Genomic DNA, 12,626 nt, shown 5'->3' on the forward strand with positions numbered 1-12,626 from the left:
CTGAATCTTCCTGTTTGCTCACTTAAGGAGGAATAGTGGTGGTGGAGGTAGGGAGTAAAAAGTAGAAGAAAGGTGTGTGGGAAAGAGGGTGGTTGGGGTAGAGCTTTTGTTGCAAGGGCCCTAGACAATGCATTCTCTTGAATAATTGGGACCATTTATAGAAATTCCCCATGATTTCATTAGTTAGTAGCCCTGCTTCTGAATAGAAAGGGACTCTCCAGCAACAGCAGTGAAGTGGTACAGCAGTTTTGGAGGGGGAAAAGCAGTTGCCTGGCAGCCTGAATGTCAGTATGTCTTTTTTTTTTTTTGAACAAACAAAAAAACCCCTTTCCTAAGGACTAGAAGACCAGAAATCATGGCATTTGTCCATGTTGTAGTTGCAGTTTGTCCTTCTAATCTTATTGTGAATAAATAGGTTTCTGGAAAGATCTAGCATTGTTTTCTAGAAGTATCATTCTAAACACTCCCCAACTCACTGTTTTTATTTTTACTTTAATCTTGGGAGTGAAACCCTTTATCTTAATCTGCTCTTTTGTATATAAACTGTCTCTCTTTTTGATAACTCAGGATGCATGCCGTGAAAAAGCCCATTTCTTCTGTAACATTAAAATCATTTGTTTATTGATGCATATTTGATACATTGAACTTTTAAATATCTTAATTGGCTTTAAGTGATCTTGTTTTGTTTTTCTCCTAGCTTTAAGTTCTGGTATTATTTATTATTTTGGTATCATGATCCTTTTGAAATGGCATGATTTTTGAGTCCAAATAATGGCTGATAGCTTCATTTTATAGATCTATTTCTTCTGAGGAGTGGTGAACAAGAGAAGGATTGTAGGAATTGGGGAGCAAAGAGAGTGTAAAAAATTAGGCGTAAGTAGTTTCAGTTTTGTCAAACTGCTACTCACTTTTTAATGTGCTATTGCTCATTCCTGATTCTTTCCTATTAATATTTTTCGTATTAGTGAGGAAAGAGACTGGATTTTACTTCTGTTAATGTCTAAAACTCCAAACTTTTTTTTTTTGTTTTTTTTTGAGATGAGTCTTACTTTGCCTCCCAGGCTGGAGTGCAGTGGCACGATCTCAGCTCGCTGCAACCTCTGCCTCCGGGGTTCAAGCGATTCTTCTGCCTCAGCCTCCCGAGTATCTGGGATTACAGACACCTACCACCATGCCTGGCTAATTTTTGTGTTTTTACTTGAGACAGGGTTTCACCATGTTGGCCAGGCTAGTCTCGAACTCCTGGCCTCAGGTAATCTGCTAGCCTCAGCCTCCCAAAGTGCTGAGATTATAGGTGTGAGCCACCACGCCTGGCCTAAAACTCCAAACTTTTAAATCTCATGTGAGTTGGCCGGGCGCGGTGGCTCATGCCTGTAATCCCAGCTGAGGCGGGTGGATCATGAGGTCAGGAGTTCGAGATCAGCCTGACTAACATGGTGAAACCCCGTCTGTACTAAAAGAATACAAAAATTAGCTGGGCGTGGTGGTTCGCACCGATAACCCTAGCTACTCGGGAAGCTGAAACAGGTGAATCACTTGAACCCGGGAGGCGGAGGTTGCAGTGAGCTGACATCATGCCACTGCACGCCAGCCTGGGCCACAGAGCGAGACTCCGTCTCAAAAAAACCCAAAAAACAATAACACTGCCATAGTCACTAAGTAGACTAAATTTGTGTAAACACACTTTTTTAAAGTTATAAAAAAAATCATGTCTTACCAGTGGGAAAACCTGCAGATGCTCACCTACATGTGATTTCTTTGGTTGTTTGAATGTTAACATGTGCTCAGTCTAGGTTTACTTAGCAAACCAAAACAAAAGTGCAAAGATAAACATGGCTTCTCTTAATATTTGTGAACAGCCTAGGGGCTTTGCAATCTTGAAATTGCTCTACAGTTTTAATCTTTCCTGGAAAGAAAGCTTTTTACCAAATTGTCAGTGCCTCCACAATATGAATACTTCTGAGGATTTAAAAAACAACCCCCGAAAATACAAATTTATTTCAGTACGTTTAATATGTGCTCACATGTAGCATAAAGAATGGAGAGTAAGCGCTGAGCTTTCAGCCCCTCAAAATTTAATATTAAGAGTTCCTGTCTCTTGCTTCTCCTCTCTAACCTGTTCTGTATACTACAGACATGGATATCCTTTTTGTTGCCCATATAAAATGTGAAAGGAAAAATGCTAACCTAAGACACTCTGAAAATGATTTCTATAAACCTGTTTACACCAAAGTCTAATACTGTCTATCTTAGCTCGTATTAAAGGCTTAAAGTCTCCTTTGAAACACTAGCATTTGCATCCATAAGCCTGCTATAAATTCCTGTACATTATTTCCTTGTAAAAACCACGGTGAAACCCCGTCTCTACTAAAAATACAAAAAAATTAGCCGGGCGTGATGGCGGGCGCCTGTAGTCCCAGCTACTCGGAGAGGCTGAGGCAGGAGAATGGCGTGAACCCGGGAGGCGGAGCTTGCAGTGAGCCGAGATTGCGCCACTGCACTCCAGACTGGGCGACAGAGTGAGACTCCGTCTCAAGAAAAACAAAAAAACAAAAAAACAGTCTTTTCCATTTACCTGGAGTCAGTACATCTGCGAGAGTTACTTCCAGCAGATAATCCTGTCTAGTTTTAGATTGAGAGAAATTCTGTAATATCTATAGCTATACACCAGTGATTGGATGACAACACGAAATCAGTTTCTTTTGTTGGATTTCAGCTCTGTAAGTATATTGGGTCTTAAACATGTTACATTTTCCTTTTTTGACACAGTAAACTCTGAAGAGGGTCGAAGGCTTTTACACTTGAAAAATCTAGAAAGTGCCCTATGTGTTCAAATAACATTTTTGCCAGTGTTTAACACATAAACACAGATCTCTTCAAATCACTTGTGCATTTGGTGAGCAGCTTGCCAGCACACACCAGTAGTAGGAGGAAGTTAAATGGTGGTGAAAAAATAGGTACTGTTTTATCTTTTGTCTGTAAAATAAATTCTGAAAGCTTTTTGAATAATTTTACTTTGGATTTGTTGTTACTTCAGGATCTAAGGAATAATACTAATTGTACAAATCTGTGCAGTGAGGTGTAGTTGCTTCCATGTTTTTTGAGCCTGAATGTGCGTGCATAATTGGAGAGATTATTGGAGAGAGTTTTGCTGTGGTAGATGTGGTTTAAATCCTAGCACTGAGCATAGCATTTACTTTCTCAGCTTACCCACAAAATCTGTGACTAATTTAGTGAATGTGAAGATTTTTGTCCAGATGGTTAGGTTTAATTGTAAAAACTGGAAAGATTTCAAAGTACCCTTTGGGGGAGTGAGGGAAACAACAAGTAAAGAACAAAAAAGAAATAAAAGTAACCACAGATCACTAAATATAGCATATATGTATATTTTATATTTATAAACACACATAGACATATATACTTAAACATATACACATATAGAAGTACAGTATTTACAGTCAAGGAACAGCTTAAAGAATTTATTGTAACAGCATGAACCAATACAACCTACAAGAGGAGTAATTTTTAATGTTTAAGGATTTATTATGTTCTGTTCTTAAGTGTTTCCTAAATGTGAGTGTTTAGCCTCTCCTGGGCTCAGAATAGGTTTCCCCTCCAGTGTGTTAAAATACCACTTTTCCTGCCACTGGCTATCCTTGGTTTAGGGGCATTCTTAGGTATCTCACCAAACATTAGGGCAAATGTCCCTCTCACTCAGGACCTCCACTGGCTGGTCTTCCTCTCTGGGGTGCTCTCGGAGGCCTGGGCTAGCCTGTTCTTCCCAAACTGCAGCTGTGAAACTCAAAGAGGGAGTAAGCTTGCGAAAGGGACAGTGAGATGGTGATCAGTGTGCTGTGTCAGGACGAGCCTTCTTTTAAAACAGCATCCATTTCTTCTTCACACTTCTTGCATTTGATGGCCATGCCAGAATGAGTACAGTAATCAGAACTGATGCTTTTAAAGCGACTCAGGGACCTCCTCCTTCTGGTTGCTTCCTGTGCAGATGAGCGCTTAAAGGACAGAAATTGGTCTCCCCTTTTGTAGAGTTAGAATACAGCTGACCTAAATCTTGGGCCCATAAATTAGCTTTGAAGTTGGTGGGCTAATGGGGTTCTGCAGTGAATTTTATTTGTGTTACCTGGACTTATAAGAAGAGAAAGAAGAGTGATGTGTCATGGGGTTTAGGAAATAGCAGGACAGAAGGTGAGGTTATGGGGCTGTTGATAAAGTCGACATTGTTTGAGTGGGTGGGGTTTATGGTACTAGAGTCTACAACGCAAGCAACATGGATGTATTTCTTGCACTAGAGTAGAAATATGCCCAAATATTTATAAATCAACATATTTAATAATATTCAGGAAGTATAGAGAAATGAGCTAAATGTATATGTATTTATCATATATCAGTTGCTGTCATATTTGATTAGTGAGTCCTCAGCATTTAAAAATGGCTAAGGAACTAGTTTGAGGTTGTCTTGCATGGTAAGGAAGATAAGCAGAAGGCCAGACATGTTGGGATAGTGATTTTCAGATTGTGGAAAATCTGTGTAAGATAGGTCAAGAGAAGATGCTTCCTGTGGAGGAGCGAGTACTGTACATGTCCGTGAGGCTATTATTATTGCCAATAGCATGGGAGAGCTAGATAAACAAAAGGTCAGCCACCCCAAAGCAGAAGTGATCTTTGCCTTGATCCCTTTGGCTAAGTTCTTTCTGAAAATATCTTTCTGATATGTTCCTATCCACCTAAAGCCTATTTTTTTCTCCACTTATCAAGAGCTTTGCCCTCCACTACCAACCTATTGAATGACCCTTAAGGTGATTTTAAGATAGCACCTCTATCCCATCATGAGTTGACTTTTCAAGACCAAGGTATGGAATTCAAAGGTAGGGACTGGTCTGATAGGAGGAGAGGCATAAGAGCTTTCCTGGTGTCTTAAATCACACCTTTGGGCAGTCATCTCTTCTGCCTATTTGTAAAGCTGTGTTTGGAGAGAACCTCCTTTACATAAGTTTCTTAAGATATTTGGGCCCGGGCGCAGTGGCTCACCCCTGTAATCCCAGCACTTTGGGAGGCCGAGGTGGGCAGATCAGCTGAGGTCGAGAGTTCGAGACCAGCCTGACCAACATGGAGAAACCCTGTCTCTACTAAAAATACAAAATTAGCTGGGCATGGTGGCGCATGCCTGTAATCCCAGCTACTCGGGAGGCTGAGGCAAGAGAATCGCTTTAACCCGGGAGATGGAGGTTGTGGTGAGCCGAGATCATGCCATTGCACTGGAGCCTGGGCAACATGAGTGAAACTCCGTCTGAAAAAAAAAGAAAAAAAAAAGATACTTGGAGCGGGCAACAAGGTATAACTGATGAGATTGAAGCTGTATCTGATGTGTGTGGTTTTTTTCTTTTTAAGGGACTTTTATAACTAAGAAGTGAAGTTCAATAGGGACCTAGTAAGAAAATGAGATCCTGTGGCTTGATACCATCTTAAGAGTAGTATAAATGTTATATATTTCTTTTTTCCATATTTGTTAATATATTTTTACATATACATTCATTTCTAGAATTTCTGCATATTTCTAACATACCCAGTGAAATTGATTTGAGAAAGAGAAATAATAGAAGTAGTATGCATAAACTGACAAAGATACTGTGAGGACAGCTATACAAGGTCAAGACCACTGGAATCCCGAGGATGCAAGTCAGAAAGATAATGACTTGTGATAAACTCAATACAGCCCGTATGAGCAGTGATACTTTTTATTTCCTCTGAAGCCTTGACTTGCGGAGAGGAGAGGTTTTAGGATTGACAGAGCACAGGGTTGTGAAATTTTCTATTGAAAATCCTGGCACATTTAGAACACAGTGGAGAAGAAATTTACTGGAGGAGATTTGCCTATTTGTTGCACAACCCTGTTGCTGTCACTGTAAGACCTTTGGTGCTAGGAACTATAAGTAAAGGGATGAAATGGAAGTGCAGGATCTCACTGTGATTTGCAACCTCAGTTACAGGGTAGAGGCCTGTGTTAAGTACAAGCTTGAGATGGGAGAGAAAGAGCAGATACAGCAACTGATGCTGAATTGAGAGAGGATCCAAAGCCCGGAATCCCAGCTGATTGGATGTTTGCACTTTTTTTTTTCTGGAGGTGCTTCCTAGTCTGTTTCTTGGCCGACTGCACATGCTGTTAAATCCACTCAGGTAACACACATGCAATGTGTTGGGCGCATAGACCATGTCCAGATTGGACTCGGAGTTGGGCAGAGGTCAGGTCATGCAGGGCCTTGTAGGCCATGGTAAGGAATTTGGATTTTAGCTTGAATGCGATGAGAAACCATTTTAGAATTTTGAGCAAGGCAGTGACTTTTTTTTTTTTTTTTTTAAACAAATCTTACTGTTGACTGTTGTGTGGAGAATTGACTGTAGAGAGGGAAGAAGAGTACAAGGGAAATCAGTTACGAGACTTTTTCAGTGGTCCTGGTGAGAGAAGATAGACTTCTTTGGTAGGCATGGAAGTGGTGGGAAGTGGCAAGAAGTGGTCACGTTGTCCTGAGATAATGAGGATATGGATATATGTGGAGTTGTGAAAGAATGAGAATTAAGGAAAATACCTGGATTTTGGAGGTGGATGGAATCAAGAGTTGTGACTCATTTTTGATATATCCTGTGGCTGCCAGGTGATTATGGTCCTTCCACAGGAAGGCCAGGTCTGGAGACACCTATGGGCAAATAGGTGGGCTTTAAAGTTATTGGGCTGGAAGAGGTCACCTCTAGAGTTAGTAGCAATGGAAAAGACTAGGGCCCAGAGGTGGGCTATGGAGCAGTAGGAGCCAGCGCCGTGTCCACTGAGGGGGAAGAAAACCCAGCCAGTCTGGTGTTTCCGGAAAGCAGTTGAAGAAATTCTAGCAAGGAAGGTGTGATCAGCTGTGTCAACTGCTGCCAAGAAGTCAGGTTAAAATGAGACTCAGAATTGATTTTTGGTGACATTAGCACAGATGGTTTCTGGGGTAAAGGGTAGTGATGGGGAAATAAAAAGTTTGATTAGAGTGCTTGGATTTTTTGTGGGCGGTGAGAAAAAACAGGACACTATGAATATAGCACCCTTTTCCATAAGGGGCAAAGAGATCAGGGAATATCCATCATTTTTTAAAGTGGAGAACTCTCACAGCCGGTTTGTATGCTGATGGGAATGATGAGAGAGGGATGGAGAAGAGCTGTCCATACTAGAGCAAGAGGAGACAGTGTCCTGAAATAGGGTGCATCCATGGGTCTCTGGAGCTAGGACAGTCCTCCATTGTAACAGGAGAAAGTCAGAGAATATGTACAGATTTAGGGGTGGTACAGTTTTTTCTAGAAAAAAACTAGAGCGTTTTCATTTTATCACTGTGCAGGGTATTGTTGCTGTGTTAAGGGATTAAAAAATACACATGTTATAGACAGCAGTTAAATATTCATTTCCTTGCCTCCTCCTACAGTTTAGAAGCTTTGGCCATTTTGTGTTCTGACAGCAAAAATAATTAGAATGGGGGAGGTGTAAAAGCAGGTCTCAATCTGTTCTTTCATTTGTTCATTCCTTTATTCATTCCTTACTTTGTTTACCCAGCAAAAATACCTAGTAAAAACATTTCCTCAGCAAACATTTTTTTGAATGTCTATTATATGCCTAGCACAGTCTGGGTCCTGGAGGTACAGTAGTGAAGAAACCAAGTCTCTGCTCTCACGAAGCTTATATTCAAATTTATTCCAGACAAATAAATATATTTTGGTTGGCATTACGTGCTATAAGGGAGAATCAAGCAGGAGAAGGTGGTAGAGAGAGGTGGTGGAAAAGAAGAATTTTATTTGTTTATGTTTGAATAGGGACCTGAGTACAGTTAGGAGCCGTTTGGCCCCCTTGTGGAGGAAACTTTTTACACTCAGGGCCTGTGTACAATCCCCCCGGGGGTGGGGGAGAGGGAGAGTGTATTTGGTGTGTTTGAGGAGACACCAGAGTGACTGAAGCTGGATGAGGGAGAGAGAGGAGAGTTCCAGAAGATGAAATCTAAGATGGAGCTTGGGGCCAGGCTCCAGAGAGCCTTCCAGAACCAAGTAAGACTCAGAAAGGTGGGAGGGACTGGGGGGCTTTGAGCAGAGGAGGGACAGGCTGTGACTTAAGTTCTAAATGTATCTCAGTGTGTGGGAACTGATCCTAAGCTTAACCTCTGGCTTTTGATTTCATTCTCATTTCTGAGTGGTTGAGGGAGATGATGTTACCTCGTGTGAATTAGATTAACTGATTTCACATGCAAGATCGTAAATACTAAGTCCTTTTTCAGCGAGTGGACAAAATGGTACCTTTCTCTGAAGACATTAATTGAAAGAGTATTACTTTCCCTAGAGAATGTTTTCCAGGTGTCTCTGGTTGTGTACACACACACACACACACACACGTGCTGTTGAATTAATATAGTTGATGTTTACTAAAGTTACAAATAACAAAAAATTGGAAATGATGAGGTAATAATATAAATAGAAATGCCAGTCTTTTTTTTTTTTTTTCTTGCACTCTTTGCATACTCCCTGGGTTTGAACATGTCTCCTACTTAGGAGACTGGTCTAGAGCCCTGAGAAATTAGTTGCATTTATTACTTTTTGACTATTTTTTTTAAATTAAAAAACAGGTCAGAAATTGGTAAAAGTTCAAACTATACTAAAATGTTATATAATGAAAAGTAGGTTTTACTTCCCCCTTATGCCCCCCAGCCTGTTCCCTAGAGCCAATTATTTTGAACAGTTTTGTATATCCTCGAAATAGTCCCTGTATGTTCAAGAATATATATTTCTATTTTTGTCCCCTTATACAAATCACAGCGTATTAAAGAAACTGATCTGCACCTTTAAAATGTTCCTTTGAACATCTTTGCACATGTGTGTTTCAAAATTTAATTGCCCCCCAACTTGATTGCGTCCGTTTGCATTCCCAGCAATGGTGGAACATGAATTGCCTGTAATTTCTACAATTTAATACTGTGAGTTATAATTTTCTGGCTTTAATCTGTGCTAATCTGATAGTAATCTATTATTTTAATTTGCATTTTTCACGTGTACAAGCCATTGTATTTATTTTCCTAAATACTGATAACTTATAACCTTTGATTGTCTAGTGAGTTGTTGGACATTTCTTATTGATTTTAAAGTATTTCAGTGTATAATAATTAAATATATAATTTTTTCATGTGTTTTGCAAATTTTTTTATGTGCTTTGCAAATATTTTTTCCCCATCTCTTGTCGTTTGATTGTTTATGCTGTTCCTCTCCCTACCCCGTGCAAATATCTTAAACTGTATAGTCAGATTGATTGATTGATTGATTGAGTCAGCGTCTCACTCCATCACCCAGGCTGGAGTGCAGTGGCATGATCTCTGGTCATTGCAACCTCTGCTTCCTGGGTTCAAGTGATTCTCCTGCCTCAGCCTCTCAAGTGGCTGGAATTACAGGTGCCCACCACCATGACCGGCTAATTTTTGTACTTCTAGTAGAGATGGGGTTTCACCATGTTGGCCGGGCTGGTCCTGAACTCCTGGCCTCAGGTGATCCACCCACCTTGGCCTCCCAGAGTGCTGGGATTACAGGGGTAAGCCACTGTGCTCAGCCAAAAATTTTTATTTATTAACCTTGGAGTAAGAAATGTCTCCCTAAACCAATACAAAACCCCTTAGCAATAAAAGGCAATGAATTATAATCTGACTATAAGGCAGGGCGTGGTGGCTCACACCTGTAATCCCAGTACTTTGGGAGGAAGAGGCGGGCGAATCACCTGAGGTCAGGAATGCAAAACCAGCCTGGCCAATATGGGGAAACCTTGTAGCTGGGAGTGTTGTCGCGCGCCTGTAGTCTCACCTGTTTGAGAGGCTGAGAACCGAGAATCGCTTGAACTGGCAAGGCAGAGGCTGCAGTGAGCCAAGATCGTGCCACTGCACTCCAGCCTGGGCAACATAGGATCTTGTCTCAAAAAAAAAAAAATTTTTTTTTAAGTCTCCTACTGCTTTTATGGTGGTTGAACTATTTTTATGGTCTTTAACTGGAAGTTATGATACACACCTTCTTGGTTTTGGGGGTCGTATTTCTACTTAAATAATTTTTGATCCAGTATACAGAATTGTTGAACTCTTAATATAAATATTATTTCTTAATCATAGCTGTGCATCTGAATTACCCGAAGAGTGCTTAATTGTTTTCATTTCCACAAATATCCAGTCTCAGGCCTCCTAACCCCTATTCTGATTCTTCAGCTCTAAAGGTTGGTTCCTTTGTGTGCATTTAGCAAAAGCTTCGGATAGCTTATTTGCAGATATCTTCTCCAACCCACAACCCCCACCTCCCTGCCCTTTCTCAAAAGGGAGATGTTAGGAATGGTTATTAGAATTTCTTGTGTGTGTCTGTGTGTGTGTGTGTGTGTGTGTGTGTGTGTGTGTGTGTGTGTGTGTGTGTTTTTTTGAGACGGAGTCTCGCTCTGTCACCCAGGCTGGAGTGCAGTGGCGCAATCTCAGCTCACTGCAAGCTCCACCTCCCAGGTTCACGCCATTCTCCTGCCTCAGCCTCTCCAGTAGCTGGGACTACAGGCGCCCGCCACCACGCCCGGCTAATTTTTTGTATTTTCAGTAGAGACGGGGTTTCACCGTGGTCTCGATCTCCTGACCTCGTGATCCGCCCGCCTCGGCCTCCCAAAGTGCTGGGATTACAAGCGTGAGCCGCCGTGCCCGGCCGTGTGTGTGTGTTTTAAGGGTTCTTATTTATAGAAAAATCATCACAGTATTGCTTTAAATATGACTTCATTAAGGTGTTTTACAGGTGGTTAATTAGTGTACTTGGTCAAATGGGAGGCAAAAGGACTAATGATTTGCAGCTCCAGCCCTAGGAATATTTATAGCCAGTAAATACACCTACTGGTGTTTCCCAGAATCCTAGAGCAGAAACATCCCTGCACAAATGAATTGCTTAAGTAGTAAAGATGAGCCATAGCTTTGCTTAGTTAGCCATTTTGGTTTAGTAGAATGTAGATAATTGCCGTGGAGGCAGGGGGAAACGTTTTGGGAGTGTATAAAGCATGAAGTTGTAAGTGTTACTGCTATAGGTCTGATGTATGCAGGTCATCTCTTCTGGTCAGCTGGGCTTCAGAAAATTGTCATTTTGCTATTGTGCTCTCAGTATGGAGGTAGCCAATAAGTCCTGCTGATGTTGGCCACATGTGGCCTTTAGGTAGATTGTTCCCTCTTGCAGACCTTTTACTCTTGATTTCTACCTGGGTTATGATCCAGGGAGAGAAGCTCTAGAACTGGGAATTGGGGGACTGGTTCCACTTGATGATTTGGCTTTGAGTTTTTTTTTTTTTTTTTTTTTTGACAGAGTCTCATTCTGTCACCCAGGCTGGAGTGCAGTGGTGTGATCTCGGCTCACTGTAACCTCTGCTTCCTGGGTTCAAGCAATTCTCCTGCTGCAGCCTTCCGAGTAGCTGGGATTACAGGCGCCCGCCACCTCCCTTGGGTAATTTTTGTATTTTTAAAGTAGAGATGGGGTTTCACCATGTTGGCCAGTCTGGTCTTGAACCCCTGACCTCAGACGATCCACCCGCCTCAGCCTCCCAAAGTGTTGAGATTACAGGCGTGAGCCACTGTGCCCGGCCTGGCTCTGAGTTCTTTTATGACCCTTGGGCAACAGCCACTGGCTCTGAGCCTTAGTTGCTTCTTGGTTATGTTGTCCATCTTTACTGTTCCAAAACAGTTGTAATTTCCCCCATTTCTATTTATTGCTCTGGAAACACATGTCGTTTATCTACACTTTTGCTGTTTTGTTCTGTGGTGTGTGAGCGCATGTTTCCCCTGCCAGCCTGGAACCCCTAAGGGCATGGATGCCATCTTATTTCTTTTTATCTCCCTGGCGCCTAGCACTGTGCCCTCTTACAGGAAATGCTCAGTCAATATTTGTTGAATTGGATTCTGTTTTAATAGGGTTACAGAGGAAGAAGGAGACTTAAAACTGGCTCCACGGGGTCTACATCTTTTGCCTTTTCTTCCATGTAGAGATCGTTGGCAAAAGCATTGATGGGAATTATCTGGATTTTGTTGTATCTTGCATTTATGTGACATTTTTAATTCTTTAACAGTATTGTCATCTGTATAATCAGTTATATTGCACCTGGTTTCCCAGGTTTGGTAGAGCATGCCTGTTGAGTTTTAAAGAATAAAGATGATTTATTTGGAAGGGTCATGCCCTCAGAATAACAAACTGTCATGGCATCCTGTTTGCAGAAATCTGCATTAGGCAGAATTTTGTCTGATGATTTTTTTGTTATCCACACGACTTTTAGGGCTAAAATGAAATGCTACTTTTTTCTTTAAGTCATTATTCAAAAGTAAGAGAAGCGTTTATTACAACATATAGCTTAGGTGTGACCTTGGGAAAGTTGTTTAAAACAAGTTAATGATTTAATTTGTGGGGTGGGGTTTGGGGGGAAGATAAAGAAAAAAAAGGAAAAAAAAGCCAGCCCAGGAGTTGGGAGTGTAATTAGATATTACGAGCTCAGGCATGAATTTGGCCTCTTTATCTCTGTTGAAATTTGTATAAGAACATGAAGTGCGGCCCATTCTGACACTTTA

General features: G+C 41.2%; 1 protein-coding gene across 8 annotated transcripts in view; it reads left to right on the forward strand.

Annotated features, from left to right (window-relative positions):
• The window catches only part of ZNF608 (zinc finger protein 608), a 135,038-nt gene that overhangs the window by 15,976 nt on the left and 106,436 nt on the right, over positions 1-12,626 (forward strand). Inside the window, exon 1 of one of the 8 annotated variants that reach the window (XR_009214050.1) lies at positions 2,591-2,720. The exons of 6 other annotated variants lie outside the window; for them this stretch is intronic. The gene's annotated coding sequence lies outside the window, so the exon portion shown is untranslated. Of the gene's footprint in view, positions 1-2,590; positions 2,721-7,673; positions 8,080-12,626 lie in introns of those variants that run through there. One more of the 8 variants, XR_009214048.1, reaches the window with a different exon arrangement.

Source organism: Hylobates moloch, unplaced genomic scaffold (genome assembly GCF_009828535.3).
Source record: "Hylobates moloch isolate HMO894 unplaced genomic scaffold, HMol_V3 SCAFFOLD_6, whole genome shotgun sequence".
Lineage (NCBI taxonomy): Eukaryota > Metazoa > Chordata > Mammalia > Primates > Hylobatidae > Hylobates > Hylobates moloch.